Below are 20,000 nucleotides of genomic sequence, written 5' to 3' on the forward strand. Positions count from 1 at the left end.
GGGTTAGGGTTAGGGTTAGGGTTAGGGTTAGGGTTAGGGTTAGGGTTAGGGTTAGGGTTAGGGTTAGGGTTAGGGTTAGGGTTAGGGTTAGGGTTAGGGTTAGGGTTAGGGTTAGGGTTAGGGTTAGGGTTAGGGTTAGGGTTAGGGTTAGGGTTAGGGTTAGGGTTAGGGTTAGGGTTAGGGTTAGGGTTAGGGTTAGGGTTAGGGTTAGGGTTAGGGTTAGGGTTAGGGTTAGGGTTAGGGTTAGGGTTAGGGTTAGGGTTAGGGTTAGGGTTAGGGTTAGGGTTAGGGTTAGGGTTAGGGTTAGGGTTAGGGTTAGGGTTAGGGTTAGGGTTAGGGTTAGGGTTAGGGTTAGGGTTAGGGTTAGGGTTAGGGTTAGGGTTAGGGTTAGGGTTAGGGTTAGGGTTAGGGTTAGGGTTAGGGTTAGGGTTAGGGTTAGGGTTAGGGTTAGGGTTAGGGTTAGGGTTAGGGTTAGGGTTAGGGTTAGGGTTAGGGTTAGGGTTAGGGTTAGGGTTAGGGTTAGGGTTAGGGTTAGGGTTAGGGTTAGGGTTAGGGTTAGGGTTAGGGTTAGGGTTAGGGTTAGGGTTAGGGTTAGGGTTAGGGTTAGGGTTAGGGTTAGGGTTAGGGTTAGGGTTAGGGTTAGGGTTAGGGTTAGGGTTAGGGTTAGGGTTAGGGTTAGGGTTAGGGTTAGGGTTAGGGTTAGGGTTAGGGTTAGGGTTAGGGTTAGGGTTAGGGTTAGGGTTAGGGTTAGGGTTAGGGTTAGGGTTAGGGTTAGGGTTAGGGTTAGGGTTAGGGTTAGGGTTAGGGTTAGGGTTAGGGTTAGGGTTAGGGTTAGGGTTAGGGTTAGGGTTAGGGTTAGGGTTAGGGTTAGGGTTAGGGTTAGGGTTAGGGTTAGGGTTAGGGTTAGGGTTAGGGTTAGGGTTAGGGTTAGGGTTAGGGTTAGGGTTAGGGTTAGGGTGGGTTAGGGTTAGGGTTAGGGTTAGGGTTAGGGTTAGGGTTAGGGTTAGGGTTAGGGTTAGGGTTAGGGTTAGGGTTAGGGTTAGGGTTAGGGTTAGGGTTAGGGTTAGGGTTAGGGTTAGGGTTAGGGTTAGGGTTAGGGTTAGGGTTAGGGTTAGGGTTAGGGTTAGGGTTAGGGTTAGGGTTAGGGTTAGGGTTAGGGTTAGGGTTAGGGTTAGGGTTAGGGTTAGGGTTAGGGTTAGGGTTAGGGTTAGGGTTAGGGTTAGGGTTAGGGTTAGGGTTAGGGTTAGGGTTAGGGTTAGGGTTAGGGTTAGGGTTAGGGTTAGGGTTAGGGTTAGGGTTAGGGTTAGGGTTAGGGTTAGGGTTAGGGTTAGGGTTAGGGTTAGGGTTAGGGTTAGGGTTAGGGTTAGGGTTAGGGTTAGGGTTAGGGTTAGGGTTAGGGTTAGGGTTAGGGTTAGGGTTAGGGTTAGGGTTAGGGTTAGGGTTAGGGTTAGGGTTAGGGTTAGGGTTAGGGTTAGGGTTAGGGTTAGGGTTAGGGTTAGGGTTAGGGTTAGGGTTAGGGTTAGGGTTAGGGTTAGGGTTAGGGTTAGGGTTAGGGTTAGGGTTAGGGTTAGGGTTAGGGTTAGGGTTAGGGTTAGGGTTAGGGTTAGGGTTAGGGTTAGGGTTAGGGTTAGGGTTAGGGTTAGGGTTAGGGTTAGGGTTAGGGTTAGGGTTAGGGTTAGGGTTAGGGTTAGGGTTAGGGTTAGGGTTAGGGTTAGGGTTAGGGTTAGGGTTAGGGTTAGGGTTAGGGTTAGGGTTAGGGTTAGGGTTAGGGTTAGGGTTAGGGTTAGGGTTAGGGTTAGGGTTAGGGTTAGGGTTAGGGTTAGGGTTAGGGTTAGGGTTAGGGTTAGGGTTAGGGTTAGGGTTAGGGTTAGGGTTAGGGTTAGGGTTAGGGTTAGGGTTAGGGTTAGGGTTAGGGTTAGGGTTAGGGTTAGGGTTAGGGTTAGGGTTAGGGTTAGGGTTAGGGTTAGGGTTAGGGTTAGGGTTAGGGTTAGGGTTAGGGTTAGGGTTAGGGTTAGGGTTAGGGTTAGGGTTAGGGTTAGGGTTAGGGTTAGGGTTAGGGTTAGGGTTAGGGTTAGGGTTAGGGTTAGGGTTAGGGTTAGGGTTAGGGTTAGGGTTAGGGTTAGGGTTAGGGTTAGGGTTAGGGTTAGGGTTAGGGTTAGGGTTAGGGTTAGGGTTAGGGTTAGGGTTAGGGTTAGGGTTAGGGTTAGGGTTAGGGTTAGGGTTAGGGTTAGGGTTAGGGTTAGGGTTAGGGTTAGGGTTAGGGTTAGGGTTAGGGTTAGGGTTAGGGTTAGGGTTAGGGTTAGGGTTAGGGTTAGGGTTAGGGTTAGGGTTAGGGTTAGGGTTAGGGTTAGGGTTAGGGTTAGGGTTAGGGTTAGGGTTAGGGTTAGGGTTAGGGTTAGGGTTAGGGTTAGGGTTAGGGTTAGGGTTAGGGTTAGGGTTAGGGTTAGGGTTAGGGTTAGGGTTAGGGTTAGGGTTAGGGTTAGGGTTAGGGTTAGGGTTAGGGTTAGGGTTAGGGTTAGGGTTAGGGTTAGGGTTAGGGTTAGGGTTAGGGTTAGGGTTAGGGTTAGGGTTAGGGTTAGGGTTAGGGTTAGGGTTAGGGTTAGGGTTAGGGTTAGGGTTAGGGTTAGGGTTAGGGTTAGGGTTAGGGTTAGGGTTAGGGTTAGGGTTAGGGTTAGGGTTAGGTTAGGGTTAGGGTTAGGGTTAGGGTTAGGGTTAGGGTTAGGGTTAGGGTTAGGGTTAGGGTTAGGGTTAGGGTTAGGGTTAGGGTTAGGGTTAGGGTTAGGGTTAGGGTTAGGGTTAGGGTTAGGGTTAGGGTTAGGGTTAGGGTTAGGGTTAGGGTTAGGGTTAGGGTTAGGGTTAGGGTTAGGGTTAGGGTTAGGGTTAGGGTTAGGGTTAGGGTTAGGGTTAGGGTTAGGGTTAGGGTTAGGGTTAGGGTTAGGGTTAGGGTTAGGGTTAGGGTTAGGGTTAGGGTTAGGGTTAGGGTTAGGGTTAGGGTTAGGGTTAGGGTTAGGGTTAGGGTTAGGGTTAGGGTTAGGGTTAGGGTTAGGGTTAGGGTTAGGGTTAGGGTTAGGGTTAGGGTTAGGGTTAGGGTTAGGGTTAGGGTTAGGGTTAGGGTTAGGGTTAGGGTTAGGGTTAGGGTTAGGGTTAGGGTTAGGGTTAGGGTTAGGGTTAGGGTTAGGGTTAGGGTTAGGGTTAGGGTTAGGGTTAGGGTTAGGGTTAGGGTTAGGGTTAGGGTTAGGGTTAGGGTTAGGGTTAGGGTTAGGGTTAGGGTTAGGGTTAGGGTTAGGGTTAGGGTTAGGGTTAGGGTTAGGGTTAGGGTTAGGGTTAGGGTTAGGGTTAGGGTTAGGGTTAGGGTTAGGGTTAGGGTTAGGGTTAGGGTTAGGGTTAGGGTTAGGGTTAGGGTTAGGGTTAGGGTTAGGGTTAGGGTTAGGGTTAGGGTTAGGGTTAGGGTTAGGGTTAGGGTTAGGGTTAGGGTTAGGGTTAGGGTTAGGGTTAGGGTTAGGGTTAGGGTTAGGGTTAGGGTTAGGGTTAGGGTTAGGGTTAGGGTTAGGGTTAGGGTTAGGGTTAGGGTTAGGGTTAGGGTTAGGGTTAGGGTTAGGGTTAGGGTTAGGGTTAGGGTTAGGGTTAGGGTTAGGGTTAGGGTTAGGGTTAGGGTTAGGGTTAGGGTTAGGGTTAGGGTTAGGGTTAGGGTTAGGGTTAGGGTTAGGGTTAGGGTTAGGGTTAGGGTTAGGGTTAGGGTTAGGGTTAGGGTTAGGGTTAGGGTTAGGGTTAGGGTTAGGGTTAGGGTTAGGGTTAGGGTTAGGGTTAGGGTTAGGGTTAGGGTTAGGGTTAGGGTTAGGGTTAGGGTTAGGGTTAGGGTTAGGGTTAGGGTTAGGGTTAGGGTTAGGGTTAGGGTTAGGGTTAGGGTTAGGGTTAGGGTTAGGGTTAGGGTTAGGGTTAGGGTTAGGGTTAGGGTTAGGGTTAGGGTTAGGGTTAGGGTTAGGGTTAGGGTTAGGGTTAGGGTTAGGGTTAGGGTTAGGGTTAGGGTTAGGGTTAGGGTTAGGGTTAGGGTTAGGGTTAGGGTTAGGGTTAGGGTTAGGGTTAGGGTTAGGGTTAGGGTTAGGGTTAGGGTTAGGGTTAGGGTTAGGGTTAGGGTTAGGGTTAGGGTTAGGGTTAGGGTTAGGGTTAGGGTTAGGGTTAGGGTTAGGGTTAGGGTTAGGGTTAGGGTTAGGGTTAGGGTTAGGGTTAGGGTTAGGGTTAGGGTTAGGGTTAGGGTTAGGGTTAGGGTTAGGGTTAGGGTTAGGGTTAGGGTTAGGGTTAGGGTTAGGGTTAGGGTTAGGGTTAGGGTTAGGGTTAGGGTTAGGGTTAGGGTTAGGGTTAGGGTTAGGGTTAGGGTTAGGGTTAGGGTTAGGGTTAGGGTTAGGGTTAGGGTTAGGGTTAGGGTTAGGGTTAGGGTTAGGGTTAGGGTTAGGGTTAGGGTTAGGGTTAGGGTTAGGGTTAGGGTTAGGGTTAGGGTTAGGGTTAGGGTTAGGGTTAGGGTTAGGGTTAGGGTTAGGGTTAGGGTTAGGGTTAGGGTTAGGGTTAGGGTTAGGGTTAGGGTTAGGGTTAGGGTTAGGGTTAGGGTTAGGGTTAGGGTTAGGGTTAGGGTTAGGGTTAGGGTTAGGGTTAGGGTTAGGGTTAGGGTTAGGGTTAGGGTTAGGGTTAGGGTTAGGGTTAGGGTTAGGGTTAGGGTTAGGGTTAGGGTTAGGGTTAGGGTTAGGGTTAGGGTTAGGGTTAGGGTTAGGGTTAGGGTTAGGGTTAGGGTTAGGGTTAGGGTTAGGGTTAGGGTTAGGGTTAGGGTTAGGGTTAGGGTTAGGGTTAGGGTTAGGGTTAGGGTTAGGGTTAGGGTTAGTAGGGTTAGGGTTAGGGTTAGGGTTAGGGTTAGGGTTAGGGTTAGGGTTAGGGTTAGGGTTAGGGTTAGGGTTAGGGTTAGGGTTAGGGTTAGGGTTAGGGTTAGGGTTAGGGTTAGGGTTAGGGTTAGGGTTAGGGTTAGGGTTAGGGTTAGGGTTAGGGTTAGGGTTAGGGTTAGGGTTAGGGTTAGGGTTAGGGTTAGGGTTAGGGTTAGGGTTAGGGTTAGGGTTAGGGTTAGGGTTAGGGTTAGGGTTAGGGTTAGGGTTAGGGTTAGGGTTAGGGTTAGGGTTAGGGTTAGGGTTAGGGTTAGGGTTAGGGTTAGGGTTAGGGTTAGGGTTAGGGTTAGGGTTAGGGTTAGGGTTAGGGTTAGGGTTAGGGTTAGGGTTAGGGTTAGGGTTAGGGTTAGGGTTAGGGTTAGGGTTAGGGTTAGGGTTAGGGTTAGGGTTAGGGTTAGGGTTAGGGTTAGGGTTAGGGTTAGGGTTAGGGTTAGGGTTAGGGTTAGGGTTAGGGTTAGGGTTAGGGTTAGGGTTAGGGTTAGGGTTAGGGTTAGGGTTAGGGTTAGGGTTAGGGTTAGGGTTAGGGTTAGGGTTAGGGTTAGGGTTAGGGTTAGGGTTAGGGTTAGGGTTAGGGTTAGGGTTAGGGTTAGGGTTAGGGTTAGGGTTAGGGTTAGGGTTAGGGTTAGGGTTAGGGTTAGGGTTAGGGTTAGGGTTAGGGTTAGGGTTAGGGTTAGGGTTAGGGTTAGGGTTAGGGTTAGGGTTAGGGTTAGGGTTAGGGTTAGGGTTAGGGTTAGGGTTAGGGTTAGGGTTAGGGTTAGGGTTAGGGTTAGGGTTAGGGTTAGGGTTAGGGTTAGGGTTAGGGTTAGGGTTAGGGTTAGGGTTAGGGTTAGGGTTAGGGTTAGGGTTAGGGTTAGGGTTAGGGTTAGGGTTAGGGTTAGGGTTAGGGTTAGGGTTAGGGTTAGGGTTAGGGTTAGGGTTAGGGTTAGGGTTAGGGTTAGGGTTAGGGTTAGGGTTAGGGTTAGGGTTAGGGTTAGGGTTAGGGTTAGGGTTAGGGTTAGGGTTAGGGTTAGGGTTAGGGTTAGGGTTAGGGTTAGGGTTAGGGTTAGGGTTAGGGTTAGGGTTAGGGTTAGGGTTAGGGTTAGGGTTAGGGTTAGGGTTAGGGTTAGGGTTAGGGTTAGGGTTAGGGTTAGGGTTAGGGTTAGGGTTAGGGTTAGGGTTAGGGTTAGGGTTAGGGTTAGGGTTAGGGTTAGGGTTAGGGTTAGGGTTAGGGTTAGGGTTAGGGTTAGGGTTAGGGTTAGGGTTAGGGTTAGGGTTAGGGTTAGGGTTAGGGTTAGGGTTAGGGTTAGGGTTAGGGTTAGGGTTAGGGTTAGGGTTAGGGTTAGGGTTAGGGTTAGGGTTAGGGTTAGGGTTAGGGTTAGGGTTAGGGTTAGGGTTAGGGTTAGGGTTAGGGTTAGGGTTAGGGTTAGGGTTAGGGTTAGGGTTAGGGTTAGGGTTAGGGTTAGGGTTAGGGTTAGGGTTAGGGTTAGGGTTAGGGTTAGGGTTAGGGTTAGGGTTAGGGTTAGGGTTAGGGTTAGGGTTAGGGTTAGGGTTAGGGTTAGGGTTAGGGTTAGGGTTAGGGTTAGGGTTAGGGTTAGGGTTAGGGTTAGGGTTAGGGTTAGGGTTAGGGTTAGGGTTAGGGTTAGGGTTAGGGTTAGGGTTAGGGTTAGGGTTAGGGTTAGGGTTAGGGTTAGGGTTAGGGTTAGGGTTAGGGTTAGGGTTAGGGTTAGGGTTAGGGTTAGGGTTAGGGTTAGGGTTAGGGTTAGGGTTAGGGTTAGGGTTAGGGTTAGGGTTAGGGTTAGGGTTAGGGTTAGGGTTAGGGTTAGGGTTAGGGTTAGGGTTAGGGTTAGGGTTAGGGTTAGGGTTAGGGTTAGGGTTAGGGTTAGGGTTAGGGTTAGGGTTAGGGTTAGGGTTAGGGTTAGGGTTAGGGTTAGGGTTAGGGTTAGGGTTAGGGTTAGGGTTAGGGTTAGGGTTAGGGTTAGGGTTAGGGTTAGGGTTAGGGTTAGGGTTAGGGTTAGGGTTAGGGTTAGGGTTAGGGTTAGGGTTAGGGTTAGGGTTAGGGTTAGGGTTAGGGTTAGGGTTAGGGTTAGGGTTAGGGTTAGGGTTAGGGTTAGGGTTAGGGTTAGGGTTAGGGTTAGGGTTAGGGTTAGGGTTAGGGTTAGGGTTAGGGTTAGGGTTAGGGTTAGGGTTAGGGTTAGGGTTAGGGTTAGGGTTAGGGTTAGGGTTAGGGTTAGGGTTAGGGTTAGGGTTAGGGTTAGGGTTAGGGTTAGGGTTAGGGTTAGGGTTAGGGTTAGGGTTAGGGTTAGGGTTAGGGTTAGGGTTAGGGTTAGGGTTAGGGTTAGGGTTAGGGTTAGGGTTAGGGTTAGGGTTAGGGTTAGGGTTAGGGTTAGGGTTAGGGTTAGGGTTAGGGTTAGGGTTAGGGTTAGGGTTAGGGTTAGGGTTAGGGTTAGGGTTAGGGTTAGGGTTAGGGTTAGGGTTAGGGTTAGGGTTAGGGTTAGGGTTAGGGTTAGGGTTAGGGTTAGGGTTAGGGTTAGGGTTAGGGTTAGGGTTAGGGTTAGGGTTAGGGTTAGGGTTAGGGTTAGGGTTAGGGTTAGGGTTAGGGTTAGGGTTAGGGTTAGGGTTAGGGTTAGGGTTAGGGTTAGGGTTAGGGTTAGGGTTAGGGTTAGGGTTAGGGTTAGGGTTAGGGTTAGGGTTAGGGTTAGGGTTAGGGTTAGGGTTAGGGTTAGGGTTAGGGTTAGGGTTAGGGTTAGGGTTAGGGTTAGGGTTAGGGTTAGGGTTAGGGTTAGGGTTAGGGTTAGGGTTAGGGTTAGGGTTAGGGTTAGGGTTAGGGTTAGGGTTAGGGTTAGGGTTAGGGTTAGGGTTAGGGTTAGGGTTAGGGTTAGGGTTAGGGTTAGGGTTAGGGTTAGGGTTAGGGTTAGGGTTAGGGTTAGGGTTAGGGTTAGGGTTAGGGTTAGGGTTAGGGTTAGGGTTAGGGTTAGGGTTAGGGTTAGGGTTAGGGTTAGGGTTAGGGTTAGGGTTAGGGTTAGGGTTAGGGTTAGGGTTAGGGTTAGGGTTAGGGTTAGGGTTAGGGTTAGGGTTAGGGTTAGGGTTAGGGTTAGGGTTAGGGTTAGGGTTAGGGTTAGGGTTAGGGTTAGGGTTAGGGTTAGGGTTAGGGTTAGGGTTAGGGTTAGGGTTAGGGTTAGGGTTAGGGTTAGGGTTAGGGTTAGGGTTAGGGTTAGGGTTAGGGTTAGGGTTAGGGTTAGGGTTAGGGTTAGGGTTAGGGTTAGGGTTAGGGTTAGGGTTAGGGTTAGGGTTAGGGTTAGGGTTAGGGTTAGGGTTAGGGTTAGGGTTAGGGTTAGGGTTAGGGTTAGGGTTAGGGTTAGGGTTAGGGTTAGGGTTAGGGTTAGGGTTAGGGTTAGGGTTAGGGTTAGGGTTAGGGTTAGGGTTAGGGTTAGGGTTAGGGTTAGGGTTAGGGTTAGGGTTAGGGTTAGGGTTAGGGTTAGGGTTAGGGTTAGGGTTAGGGTTAGGGTTAGGGTTAGGGTTAGGGTTAGGGTTAGGGTTAGGGTTAGGGTTAGGGTTAGGGTTAGGGTTAGGGTTAGGGTTAGGGTTAGGGTTAGGGTTAGGGTTAGGGTTAGGGTTAGGGTTAGGGTTAGGGTTAGGGTTAGGGTTAGGGTTAGGGTTAGGGTTAGGGTTAGGGTTAGGGTTAGGGTTAGGGTTAGGGTTAGGGTTAGGGTTAGGGTTAGGGTTAGGGTTAGGGTTAGGGTTAGGGTTAGGGTTAGGGTTAGGGTTAGGGTTAGGGTTAGGGTTAGGGTTAGGGTTAGGGTTAGGGTTAGGGTTAGGGTTAGGGTTAGGGTTAGGGTTAGGGTTAGGGTTAGGGTTAGGGTTAGGGTTAGGGTTAGGGTTAGGGTTAGGGTTAGGGTTAGGGTTAGGGTTAGGGTTAGGGTTAGGGTTAGGGTTAGGGTTAGGGTTAGGGTTAGGGTTAGGGTTAGGGTTAGGGTTAGGGTTAGGGTTAGGGTTAGGGTTAGGGTTAGGGTTAGGGTTAGGGTTAGGGTTAGGGTTAGGGTTAGGGTTAGGGTTAGGGTTAGGGTTAGGGTTAGGGTTAGGGTTAGGGTTAGGGTTAGGGTTAGGGTTAGGGTTAGGGTTAGGGTTAGGGTTAGGGTTAGGGTTAGGGTTAGGGTTAGGGTTAGGGTTAGGGTTAGGGTTAGGGTTAGGGTTAGGGTTAGGGTTAGGGTTAGGGTTAGGGTTAGGGTTAGGGTTAGGGTTAGGGTTAGGGTTAGGGTTAGGGTTAGGGTTAGGGTTAGGGTTAGGGTTAGGGTTAGGGTTAGGGTTAGGGTTAGGGTTAGGGTTAGGGTTAGGGTTAGGGTTAGGGTTAGGGTTAGGGTTAGGGTTAGGGTTAGGGTTAGGGTTAGGGTTAGGGTTAGGGTTAGGGTTAGGGTTAGGGTTAGGGTTAGGGTTAGGGTTAGGGTTAGGGTTAGGGTTAGGGTTAGGGTTAGGGTTAGGGTTAGGGTTAGGGTTAGGGTTAGGGTTAGGGTTAGGGTTAGGGTTAGGGTTAGGGTTAGGGTTAGGGTTAGGGTTAGGGTTAGGGTTAGGGTTAGGGTTAGGGTTAGGGTTAGGGTTAGGGTTAGGGTTAGGGTTAGGGTTAGGGTTAGGGTTAGGGTTAGGGTTAGGGTTAGGGTTAGGGTTAGGGTTAGGGTTAGGGTTAGGGTTAGGGTTAGGGTTAGGGTTAGGGTTAGGGTTAGGGTTAGGGTTAGGGTTAGGGTTAGGGTTAGGGTTAGGGTTAGGGTTAGGGTTAGGGTTAGGGTTAGGGTTAGGGTTAGGGTTAGGGTTAGGGTTAGGGTTAGGGTTAGGGTTAGGGTTAGGGTTAGGGTTAGGGTTAGGGTTAGGGTTAGGGTTAGGGTTAGGGTTAGGGTTAGGGTTAGGGTTAGGGTTAGGGTTAGGGTTAGGGTTAGGGTTAGGGTTAGGGTTAGGGTTAGGGTTAGGGTTAGGGTTAGGGTTAGGGTTAGGGTTAGGGTTAGGGTTAGGGTTAGGGTTAGGGTTAGGGTTAGGGTTAGGGTTAGGGTTAGGGTTAGGGTTAGGGTTAGGGTTAGGGTTAGGGTTAGGGTTAGGGTTAGGGTTAGGGTTAGGGTTAGGGTTAGGGTTAGGGTTAGGGTTAGGGTTAGGGTTAGGGTTAGGGTTAGGGTTAGGGTTAGGGTTAGGGTTAGGGTTAGGGTTAGGGTTAGGGTTAGGGTTAGGGTTAGGGTTAGGGTTAGGGTTAGGGTTAGGGTTAGGGTTAGGGTTAGGGTTAGGGTTAGGGTTAGGGTTAGGGTTAGGGTTAGGGTTAGGGTTAGGGTTAGGGTTAGGGTTAGGGTTAGGGTTAGGGTTAGGGTTAGGGTTAGGGTTAGGGTTAGGGTTAGGGTTAGGGTTAGGGTTAGGGTTAGGGTTAGGGTTAGGGTTAGGGTTAGGGTTAGGGTTAGGGTTAGGGTTAGGGTTAGGGTTAGGGTTAGGGTTAGGGTTAGGGTTAGGGTTAGGGTTAGGGTTAGGGTTAGGGTTAGGGTTAGGGTTAGGGTTAGGGTTAGGGTTAGGGTTAGGGTTAGGGTTAGGGTTAGGGTTAGGGTTAGGGTTAGGGTTAGGGTTAGGGTTAGGGTTAGGGTTAGGGTTAGGGTTAGGGTTAGGGTTAGGGTTAGGGTTAGGGTTAGGGTTAGGGTTAGGGTTAGGGTTAGGGTTAGGGTTAGGGTTAGGGTTAGGGTTAGGGTTAGGGTTAGGGTTAGGGTTAGGGTTAGGGTTAGGGTTAGGGTTAGGGTTAGGGTTAGGGTTAGGGTTAGGGTTAGGGTTAGGGTTAGGGTTAGGGTTAGGGTTAGGGTTAGGGTTAGGGTTAGGGTTAGGGTTAGGGTTAGGGTTAGGGTTAGGGTTAGGGTTAGGGTTAGGGTTAGGGTTAGGGTTAGGGTTAGGGTTAGGGTTAGGGTTAGGGTTAGGGTTAGGGTTAGGGTTAGGGTTAGGGTTAGGGTTAGGGTTAGGGTTAGGGTTAGGGTTAGGGTTAGGGTTAGGGTTAGGGTTAGGGTTAGGGTTAGGGTTAGGGTTAGGGTTAGGGTTAGGGTTAGGGTTAGGGTTAGGGTTAGGGTTAGGGTTAGGGTTAGGGTTAGGGTTAGGGTTAGGGTTAGGGTTAGGGTTAGGGTTAGGGTTAGGGTTAGGGTTAGGGTTAGGGTTAGGGTTAGGGTTAGGGTTAGGGTTAGGGTTAGGGTTAGGGTTAGGGTTAGGGTTAGGGTTAGGGTTAGGGTTAGGGTTAGGGTTAGGGTTAGGGTTAGGGTTAGGGTTAGGGTTAGGGTTAGGGTTAGGGTTAGGGTTAGGGTTAGGGTTAGGGTTAGGGTTAGGGTTAGGGTTAGGGTTAGGGTTAGGGTTAGGGTTAGGGTTAGGGTTAGGGTTAGGGTTAGGGTTAGGGTTAGGGTTAGGGTTAGGGTTAGGGTTAGGGTTAGGGTTAGGGTTAGGGTTAGGGTTAGGGTTAGGGTTAGGGTTAGGGTTAGGGTTAGGGTTAGGGTTAGGGTTAGGGTTAGGGTTAGGGTTAGGGTTAGGGTTAGGGTTAGGGTTAGGGTTAGGGTTAGGGTTAGGGTTAGGGTTAGGGTTAGGGTTAGGGTTAGGGTTAGGGTTAGGGTTAGGGTTAGGGTTAGGGTTAGGGTTAGGGTTAGGGTTAGGGTTAGGGTTAGGGTTAGGGTTAGGGTTAGGGTTAGGGTTAGGGTTAGGGTTAGGGTTAGGGTTAGGGTTAGGGTTAGGGTTAGGGTTAGGGTTAGGGTTAGGGTTAGGGTTAGGGTTAGGGTTAGGGTTAGGGTTAGGGTTAGGGTTAGGGTTAGGGTTAGGGTTAGGGTTAGGGTTAGGGTTAGGGTTAGGGTTAGGGTTAGGGTTAGGGTTAGGGTTAGGGTTAGGGTTAGGGTTAGGGTTAGGGTTAGGGTTAGGGTTAGGGTTAGGGTTAGGGTTAGGGTTAGGGTTAGGGTTAGGGTTAGGGTTAGGGTTAGGGTTAGGGTTAGGGTTAGGGTTAGGGTTAGGGTTAGGGTTAGGGTTAGGGTTAGGGTTAGGGTTAGGGTTAGGGTTAGGGTTAGGGTTAGGGTTAGGGTTAGGGTTAGGGTTAGGGTTAGGGTTAGGGTTAGGGTTAGGGTTAGGGTTAGGGTTAGGGTTAGGGTTAGGGTTAGGGTTAGGGTTAGGGTTAGGGTTAGGGTTAGGGTTAGGGTTAGGGTTAGGGTTAGGAGGTTAGGGTTAGGGTTAGGGTTAGGGTTAGGGTTGGGTTAGGGTTAGGGTTAGGGTTAGGGTTAGGGTTAGGGTTAGGGTTAGGGTTAGGGTTAGGGTTAGGGTTAGGGTTAGGGTTAGGGTTAGGGTTAGGGTTAGGGTTAGGGTTAGGGTTAGGGTTAGGGTTAGGGTTAGGGTTAGGGTTAGGGTTAGGGTTAGGGTTAGGGTTAGGGTTAGGGTTAGGGTTAGGGTTAGGGTTAGGGTTAGGGTTAGGGTTAGGGTTAGGGTTAGGGTTAGGGTTAGGGTTAGGGTTAGGGTTAGGGTTAGGGTTAGGGTTAGGGTTAGGGTTAGGGTTAGGGTTAGGGTTAGGGTTAGGGTTAGGGTTAGGGTTAGGGTTAGGGTTAGGGTTAGGGTTAGGGTTAGGGTTAGGGTTAGGGTTAGGGTTAGGGTTAGGGTTAGGGTTAGGGTTAGGGTTAGGGTTAGGGTTAGGGTTAGGGTTAGGGTTAGGGTTAGGGTTAGGGTTAGGGTTAGGGTTAGGGTTAGGGTTAGGGTTAGGGTTAGGGTTAGGGTTAGGGTTAGGGTTAGGGTTAGGGTTAGGGTTAGGGTTAGGGTTAGGGTTAGGGTTAGGGTTAGGGTTAGGGTTAGGGTTAGGGTTAGGGTTAGGGTTAGGGTTAGGGTTAGGGTTAGGGTTAGGGTTAGGGTTAGGGTTAGGGTTAGGGTTAGGGTTAGGGTTAGGGTTAGGGTTAGGGTTAGGGTTAGGGTTAGGGTTAGGGTTAGGGTTAGGGTTAGGGTTAGGGTTAGGGTTAGGGTTAGGGTTAGGGTTAGGGTTAGGGTTAGGGTTAGGGTTAGGGTTAGGGTTAGGGTTAGGGTTAGGGTTAGGGTTAGGGTTAGGGTTAGGGTTAGGGTTAGGGTTAGGGTTAGGGTTAGGGTTAGGGTTAGGGTTAGGGTTAGGGTTAGGGTTAGGGTTAGGGTTAGGGTTAGGGTTAGGGTTAGGGTTAGGGTTAGGGTTAGGGTTAGGGTTAGGGTTAGGGTTAGGGTTAGGGTTAGGGTTAGGGTTAGGGTTAGGGTTAGGGTTAGGGTTAGGGTTAGGGTTAGGGTTAGGGTTAGGGTTAGGGTTAGGGTTAGGGTTAGGGTTAGGGTTAGGGTTAGGGTTAGGGTTAGGGTTAGGGTTAGGGTTAGGGTTAGGGTTAGGGTTAGGGTTAGGGTTAGGGTTAGGGTTAGGGTTAGGGTTAGGGTTAGGGTTAGGGTTAGGGTTAGGGTTAGGGTTAGGGTTAGGGTTAGGGTTAGGGTTAGGGTTAGGGTTAGGGTTAGGGTTAGGGTTAGGGTTAGGGTTAGGGTTAGGGTTAGGGTTAGGGTTAGGGTTAGGGTTAGGGTTAGGGTTAGGGTTAGGGTTAGGGTTAGGGTTAGGGTTAGGGTTAGGGTTAGGGTTAGGGTTAGGGTTAGGGTTAGGGTTAGGGTTAGGGTTAGGGTTAGGGTTAGGGTTAGGGTTAGGGTTAGGGTTAGGGTTAGGGTTAGGGTTAGGGTTAGGGTTAGGGTTAGGGTTAGGGTTAGGGTTAGGGTTAGGGTTAGGGTTAGGGTTAGGGTTAGGGTTAGGGTTAGGGTTAGGGTTAGGGTTAGGGTTAGGGTTAGGGTTAGGGTTAGGGTTAGGGTTAGGGTTAGGGTTAGGGTTAGGGTTAGGGTTAGGGTTAGGGTTAGGGTTAGGGTTAGGGTTAGGGTTAGGGTTAGGGTTAGGGTTAGGGTTAGGGTTAGGGTTAGGGTTAGGGTTAGGGTTAGGGTTAGGGTTAGGGTTAGGGTTAGGGTTAGGGTTAGGGTTAGGGTTAGGGTTAGGGTTAGGGTTAGGGTTAGGGTTAGGGTTAGGGTTAGGGTTAGGGTTAGGGTTAGGGTTAGGGTTAGGGTTAGGGTTAGGGTTAGGGTTAGGGTTAGGGTTAGGGTTAGGGTTAGGGTTAGGGTTAGGGTTAGGGTTAGGGTTAGGGTTAGGGTTAGGGTTAGGGTTAGGGTTAGGGTTAGGGTTAGGGTTAGGGTTAGGGTTAGGGTTAGGGTTAGGGTTAGGGTTAGGGTTAGGGTTAGGGTTAGGGTTAGGGTTAGGGTTAGGGTTAGGGTTAGGGTTAGGGTTAGGGTTAGGGTTAGGGTTAGGGTTAGGGTTAGGGTTAGGGTTAGGGTTAGGGTTAGGGTTAGGGTTAGGGTTAGGGTTAGGGTTAGGGTTAGGGTTAGGGTTAGGGTTAGGGTTAGGGTTAGGGTTAGGGTTAGGGTTAGGGTTAGGGTTAGGGTTAGGGTTAGGGTTAGGGTTAGGGTTAGGGTTAGGGTTAGGGTTAGGGTTAGGGTTAGGGTTAGGGTTAGGGTTAGGGTTAGGGTTAGGGTTAGGGTTAGGGTTAGGGTTAGGGTTAGGGTTAGGGTTAGGGTTAGGGTTAGGGTTAGGGTTAGGGTTAGGGTTAGGGTTAGGGTTAGGGTTAGGGTTAGGGTTAGGGTTAGGGTTAGGGTTAGGGTTAGGGTTAGGGTTAGGGTTAGGGTTAGGGTTAGGGTTAGGGTTAGGGTTAGGGTTAGGGTTAGGGTTAGGGTTAGGGTTAGGGTTAGGGTTAGGGTTAGGGTTAGGGTTAGGGTTAGGGTTAGGGTTAGGGTTAGGGTTAGGGTTAGGGTTAGGGTTAGGGTTAGGGTTAGGGTTAGGGTTAGGGTTAGGGTTAGGGTTAGGGTTAGGGTTAGGGTTAGGGTTAGGGTTAGGGTTAGGGTTAGGGTTAGGGTTAGGGTTAGGGTTAGGGTTAGGGTTAGGGTTAGGGTTAGGGTTAGGGTTAGGGTTAGGGTTAGGGTTAGGGTTAGGGTTAGGGTTAGGGTTAGGGTTAGGGTTAGGGTTAGGGTTAGGGTTAGGGTTAGGGTTAGGGTTAGGGTTAGGGTTAGGGTTAGGGTTAGGGTTAGGGTTAGGGTTAGGGTTAGGGTTAGGGTTAGGGTTAGGGTTAGGGTTAGGGTTAGGGTTAGGGTTAGGGTTAGGGTTAGGGTTAGGGTTAGGGTTAGGGTTAGGGTTAGGGTTAGGGTTAGGGTTAGGGTTAGGGTTAGGGTTAGGGTTAGGGTTAGGGTTAGGGTTAGGGTTAGGGTTAGGGTTAGGGTTAGGGTTAGGGTTAGGGTTAGGGTTAGGGTTAGGGTTAGGGTTAGGGTTAGGGTTAGGGTTAGGGTTAGGGTTAGGGTTAGGGTTAGGGTTAGGGTTAGGGTTAGGGTTAGGGTTAGGGTTAGGGTTAGGGTTAGGGTTAGGGTTAGGGTTAGGGTTAGGGTTAGGGTTAGGGTTAGGGTTAGGGTTAGGGTTAGGGTTAGGGTTAGGGTTAGGGTTAGGGTTAGGGTTAGGGTTAGGGTTAGGGTTAGGGTTAGGGTTAGGGTTAGGGTTAGGGTTAGGGTTAGGGTTAGGGTTAGGGTTAGGGTTAGGGTTAGGGTTAGGGTTAGGGTTAGGGTTAGGGTTAGGGTTAGGGTTAGGGTTAGGGTTAGGGTTAGGGTTAGGGTTAGGGTTAGGGTTAGGGTTAGGGTTAGGGTTAGGGTTAGGGTTAGGGTTAGGGTTAGGGTTAGGGTTAGGGTTAGGGTTAGGGTTAGGGTTAGGGTTAGGGTTAGGGTTAGGGTTAGGGTTAGGGTTAGGGTTAGGGTTAGGGTTAGGGTTAGGGTTAGGGTTAGGGTTAGGGTTAGGGTTAGGGTTAGGGTTAGGGTTAGGGTTAGGGTTAGGGTTAGGGTTAGGGTTAGGGTTAGGGTTAGGGTTAGGGTTAGGGTTAGGGTTAGGGTTAGGGTTAGGGTTAGGGTTAGGGTTAGGGTTAGGGTTAGGGTTAGGGTTAGGGTTAGGGTTAGGGTTAGGGTTAGGGTTAGGGTTAGGGTTAGGGTTAGGGTTAGGGTTAGGGTTAGGGTTAGGGTTAGGGTTAGGGTTAGGGTTAGGGTTAGGGTTAGGGTTAGGGTTAGGGTTAGGGTTAGGGTTAGGGTTAGGGTTAGGGTTAGGGTTAGGGTTAGGGTTAGGGTTAGGGTTAGGGTTAGGGTTAGGGTTAGGGTTAGGGTTAGGGTTAGGGTTAGGGTTAGGGTTAGGGTTAGGGTTAGGGTTAGGGTTAGGGTTAGGGTTAGGGTTAGGGTTAGGGTTAGGGTTAGGGTTAGGGTTAGGGTTAGGGTTAGGGTTAGGGTTAGGGTTAGGGTTAGGGTTAGGGTTAGGGTTAGGGTTAGGGTTAGGGTTAGGGTTAGGGTTAGGGTTAGGGTTAGGGTTAGGGTTAGGGTTAGGGTTAGGGTTAGGGTTAGGGTTAGGGTTAGGGTTAGGGTTAGGGTTAGGGTTAGGGTTAGGGTTAGGGTTAGGGTTAGGGTTAGGGTTAGGGTTAGGGTTAGGGTTAGGGTTAGGGTTAGGGTTAGGGTTAGGGTTAGGGTTAGGGTTAGGGTTAGGGTTAGGGTTAGGGTTAGGGTTAGGGTTAGGGTTAGGGTTAGGGTTAGGGTTAGGGTTAGGGTTAGGGTTAGGGTTAGGGTTAGGGTTAGGGTTAGGGTTAGGGTTAGGGTTAGGGTTAGGGTTAGGGTTAGGGTTAGGGTTAGGGTTAGGGTTAGGGTTAGGGTTAGGGTTAGGGTTAGGGTTAGGGTTAGGGTTAGGGTTAGGGTTAGGGTTAGGGTTAGGGTTAGGGTTAGGGTTAGGGTTAGGGTTAGGGTTAGGGTTAGGGTTAGGGTTAGGGTTAGGGTTAGGGTTAGGGTTAGGGTTAGGGTTAGGGTTAGGGTTAGGGTTAGGGTTAGGGTTAGGGTTAGGGTTAGGGTTAGGGTTAGGGTTAGGGTTAGGGTTAGGGTTAGGGTTAGGGTTAGGGTTAGGGTTAGGGTTAGGGTTAGGGTTAGGGTTAGGGTTAGGGTTAGGGTTAGGGTTAGGGTTAGGGTTAGGGTTAGGGTTAGGGTTAGGGTTAGGGTTAGGGTTAGGGTTAGGGTTAGGGTTAGGGTTAGGGTTAGGGTTAGGGTTAGGGTTAGGGTTAGGGTTAGGGTTAGGGTTAGGGTTAGGGTTAGGGTTAGGGTTAGGGTTAGGGTTAGGGTTAGGGTTAGGGTTAGGGTTAGGGTTAGGGTTAGGGTTAGGGTTAGGGTTAGGGTTAGGGTTAGGGTTAGGGTTAGGGTTAGGGTTAGGGTTAGGGTTAGGGTTAGGGTTAGGGTTAGGGTTAGGGTTAGGGTTAGGGTTAGGGTTAGGGTTAGGGTTAGGGTTAGGGTTAGGGTTAGGGTTAGGGTTAGGGTTAGGGTTAGGGTTAGGGTTAGGGTTAGGGTTAGGGTTAGGGTTAGGGTTAGGGTTAGGGTTAGGGTTAGGGTTAGGGTTAGGGTTAGGGTTAGGGTTAGGGTTAGGGTTAGGGTTAGGGTTAGGGTTAGGGTTAGGGTTAGGGTTAGGGTTAGGGTTAGGGTTAGGGTTAGGGTTAGGGTTAGGGTTAGGGTTAGGGTTAGGGTTAGGGTTAGGGTTAGGGTTAGGGTTAGGGTTAGGGTTAGGGTTAGGGTTAGGGTTAGGGTTAGGGTTAGGGTTAGGGTTAGGGTTAGGGTTAGGGTTAGGGTTAGGGTTAGGGTTAGGGTTAGGGTTAGGGTTAGGGTTAGGGTTAGGGTTAGGGTTAGGGTTAGGGTTAGGGTTAGGGTTAGGGTTAGGGTTAGGGTTAGGGTTAGGGTTAGGGTTAGGGTTAGGGTTAGGGTTAGGGTTAGGGTTAGGGTTAGGGTTAGGGTTAGGGTTAGGGTTAGGGTTAGGGTTAGGGTTAGGGTTAGGGTTAGGGTTAGGGTTAGGGTTAGGGTTAGGGTTAGGGTTAGGGTTAGGGTTAGGGTTAGGGTTAGGGTTAGGGTTAGGGTTAGGGTTAGGGTTAGGGTTAGGGTTAGGGTTAGGGTTAGGGTTAGGGTTAGGGTTAGGGTTAGGGTTAGGGTTAGGGTTAGGGTTAGGGTTAGGGTTAGGGTTAGGGTTAGGGTTAGGGTTAGGGTTAGGGTTAGGGTTAGGGTTAGGGTTAGGGTTAGGGTTAGGGTTAGGGTTAGGGTTAGGGTTAGGGTTAGGGTTAGGGTTAGGGTTAGGGTTAGGGTTAGGGTTAGGGTTAGGGTTAGGGTTAGGGTTAGGGTTAGGGTTAGGGTTAGGGTTAGGGTTAGGGTTAGGGTTAGGGTTAGGGTTAGGGTTAGGGTTAGGGTTAGGGTTAGGGTTAGGGTTAGGGTTAGGGTTAGGGTTAGGGTTAGGGTTAGGGTTAGGGTTAGGGTTAGGGTTAGGGTTAGGGTTAGGGTTAGGGTTAGGGTTAGGGTTAGGGTTAGGGTTAGGGTTAGGGTTAGGGTTAGGGTTAGGGTTAGGGTTAGGGTTAGGGTTAGGGTTAGGGTTAGGGTTAGGGTTAGGGTTAGGGTTAGGGTTAGGGTTAGGGTTAGGGTTAGGGTTAGGGTTAGGGTTAGGGTTAGGGTTAGGGTTAGGGTTAGGGTTAGGGTTAGGGTTAGGGTTAGGGTTAGGGTTAGGGTTAGGGTTAGGGTTAGGGTTAGGGTTAGGGTTAGGGTTAGGGTTAGGGTTAGGGTTAGGGTTAGGGTTAGGGTTAGGGTTAGGGTTAGGGTTAGGGTTAGGGTTAGGGTTAGGGTTAGGGTTAGGGTTAGGGTTAGGGTTAGGGTTAGGGTTAGGGTTAGGGTTAGGGTTAGGGTTAGGGTTAGGGTTAGGGTTAGGGTTAGGGTTAGGGTTAGGGTTAGGGTTAGGGTTAGGGTTAGGGTTAGGGTTAGGGTTAGGGTTAGGGTTAGGGTTAGGGTTAGGGTTAGGGTTAGGGTTAGGGTTAGGGTTAGGGTTAGGGTTAGGGTTAGGGTTAGGGTTAGGGTTAGGGTTAGGGTTAGGGTTAGGGTTAGGGTTAGGGTTAGGGTTAGGGTTAGGGTTAGGGTTAGGGTTAGGGTTAGGGTTAGGGTTAGGGTTAGGGTTAGGGTTAGGGTTAGGGTTAGGGTTAGGGTTAGGGTTAGGGTTAGGGTTAGGGTTAGGGTTAGGGTTAGGGTTAGGGTTAGGGTTAGGGTTAGGGTTAGGGTTAGGGTTAGGGTTAGGGTTAGGGTTAGGGTTAGGGTTAGGGTTAGGGTTAGGGTTAGGGTTAGGGTTAGGGTTAGGGTTAGGGTTAGGGTTAGGGTTAGGGTTAGGGTTAGGGTTAGGGTTAGGGTTAGGGTTAGGGTTAGGGTTAGGGTTAGGGTTAGGGTTAGGGTTAGGGTTAGGGTTAGGGTTAGGGTTAGGGTTAGGGTTAGGGTTAGGGTTAGGGTTAGGGTTAGGGTTAGGGTTAGGGTTAGGGTTAGGGTTAGGGTTAGGGTTAGGGTTAGGGTTAGGGTTAGGGTTAGGGTTAGGGTTAGGGTTAGGGTTAGGGTTAGGGTTAGGGTTAGGGTTAGGGTTAGGGTTAGGGTTAGGGTTAGGGTTAGGGTTAGGGTTAGGGTTAGGGTTAGGGTTAGGGTTAGGGTTAGGGTTAGGGTTAGGGTTAGGGTTAGGGTTAGGGTTAGGGTTAGGGTTAGGGTTAGGGTTAGGGTTAGGGTTAGGGTTAGGGTTAGGGTTAGGGTTAGGGTTAGGGTTAGGGTTAGGGTTAGGGTTAGGGTTAGGGTTAGGGTTAGGGTTAGGGTTAGGGTTAGGGTTAGGGTTAGGGTTAGGGTTAGGGTTAGGGTTAGGGTTAGGGTTAGGGTTAGGGTTAGGGTTAGGGTTAGGGTTAGGGTTAGGGTTAGGGTTAGGGTTAGGGTTAGGGTTAGGGTTAGGGTTAGGGTTAGGGTTAGGGTTAGGGTTAGGGTTAGGGTTAGGGTTAGGGTTAGGGTTAGGGTTAGGGTTAGGGTTAGGGTTAGGGTTAGGGTTAGGGTTAGGGTTAGGGTTAGGGTTAGGGTTAGGGTTAGGGTTAGGGTTAGGGTTAGGGTTAGGGTTAGGGTTAGGGTTAGGGTTAGGGTTAGGGTTAGGGTTAGGGTTAGGGTTAGGGTTAGGGTTAGGGTTAGGGTTAGGGTTAGGGTTAGGGTTAGGGTTAGGGTTAGGGTTAG

Source organism: Acipenser ruthenus, chromosome 21 (assembly GCF_902713425.1).
Source record: "Acipenser ruthenus chromosome 21, fAciRut3.2 maternal haplotype, whole genome shotgun sequence".
NCBI classification, from domain to species: Eukaryota; Metazoa; Chordata; class Actinopteri; order Acipenseriformes; family Acipenseridae; genus Acipenser; species Acipenser ruthenus.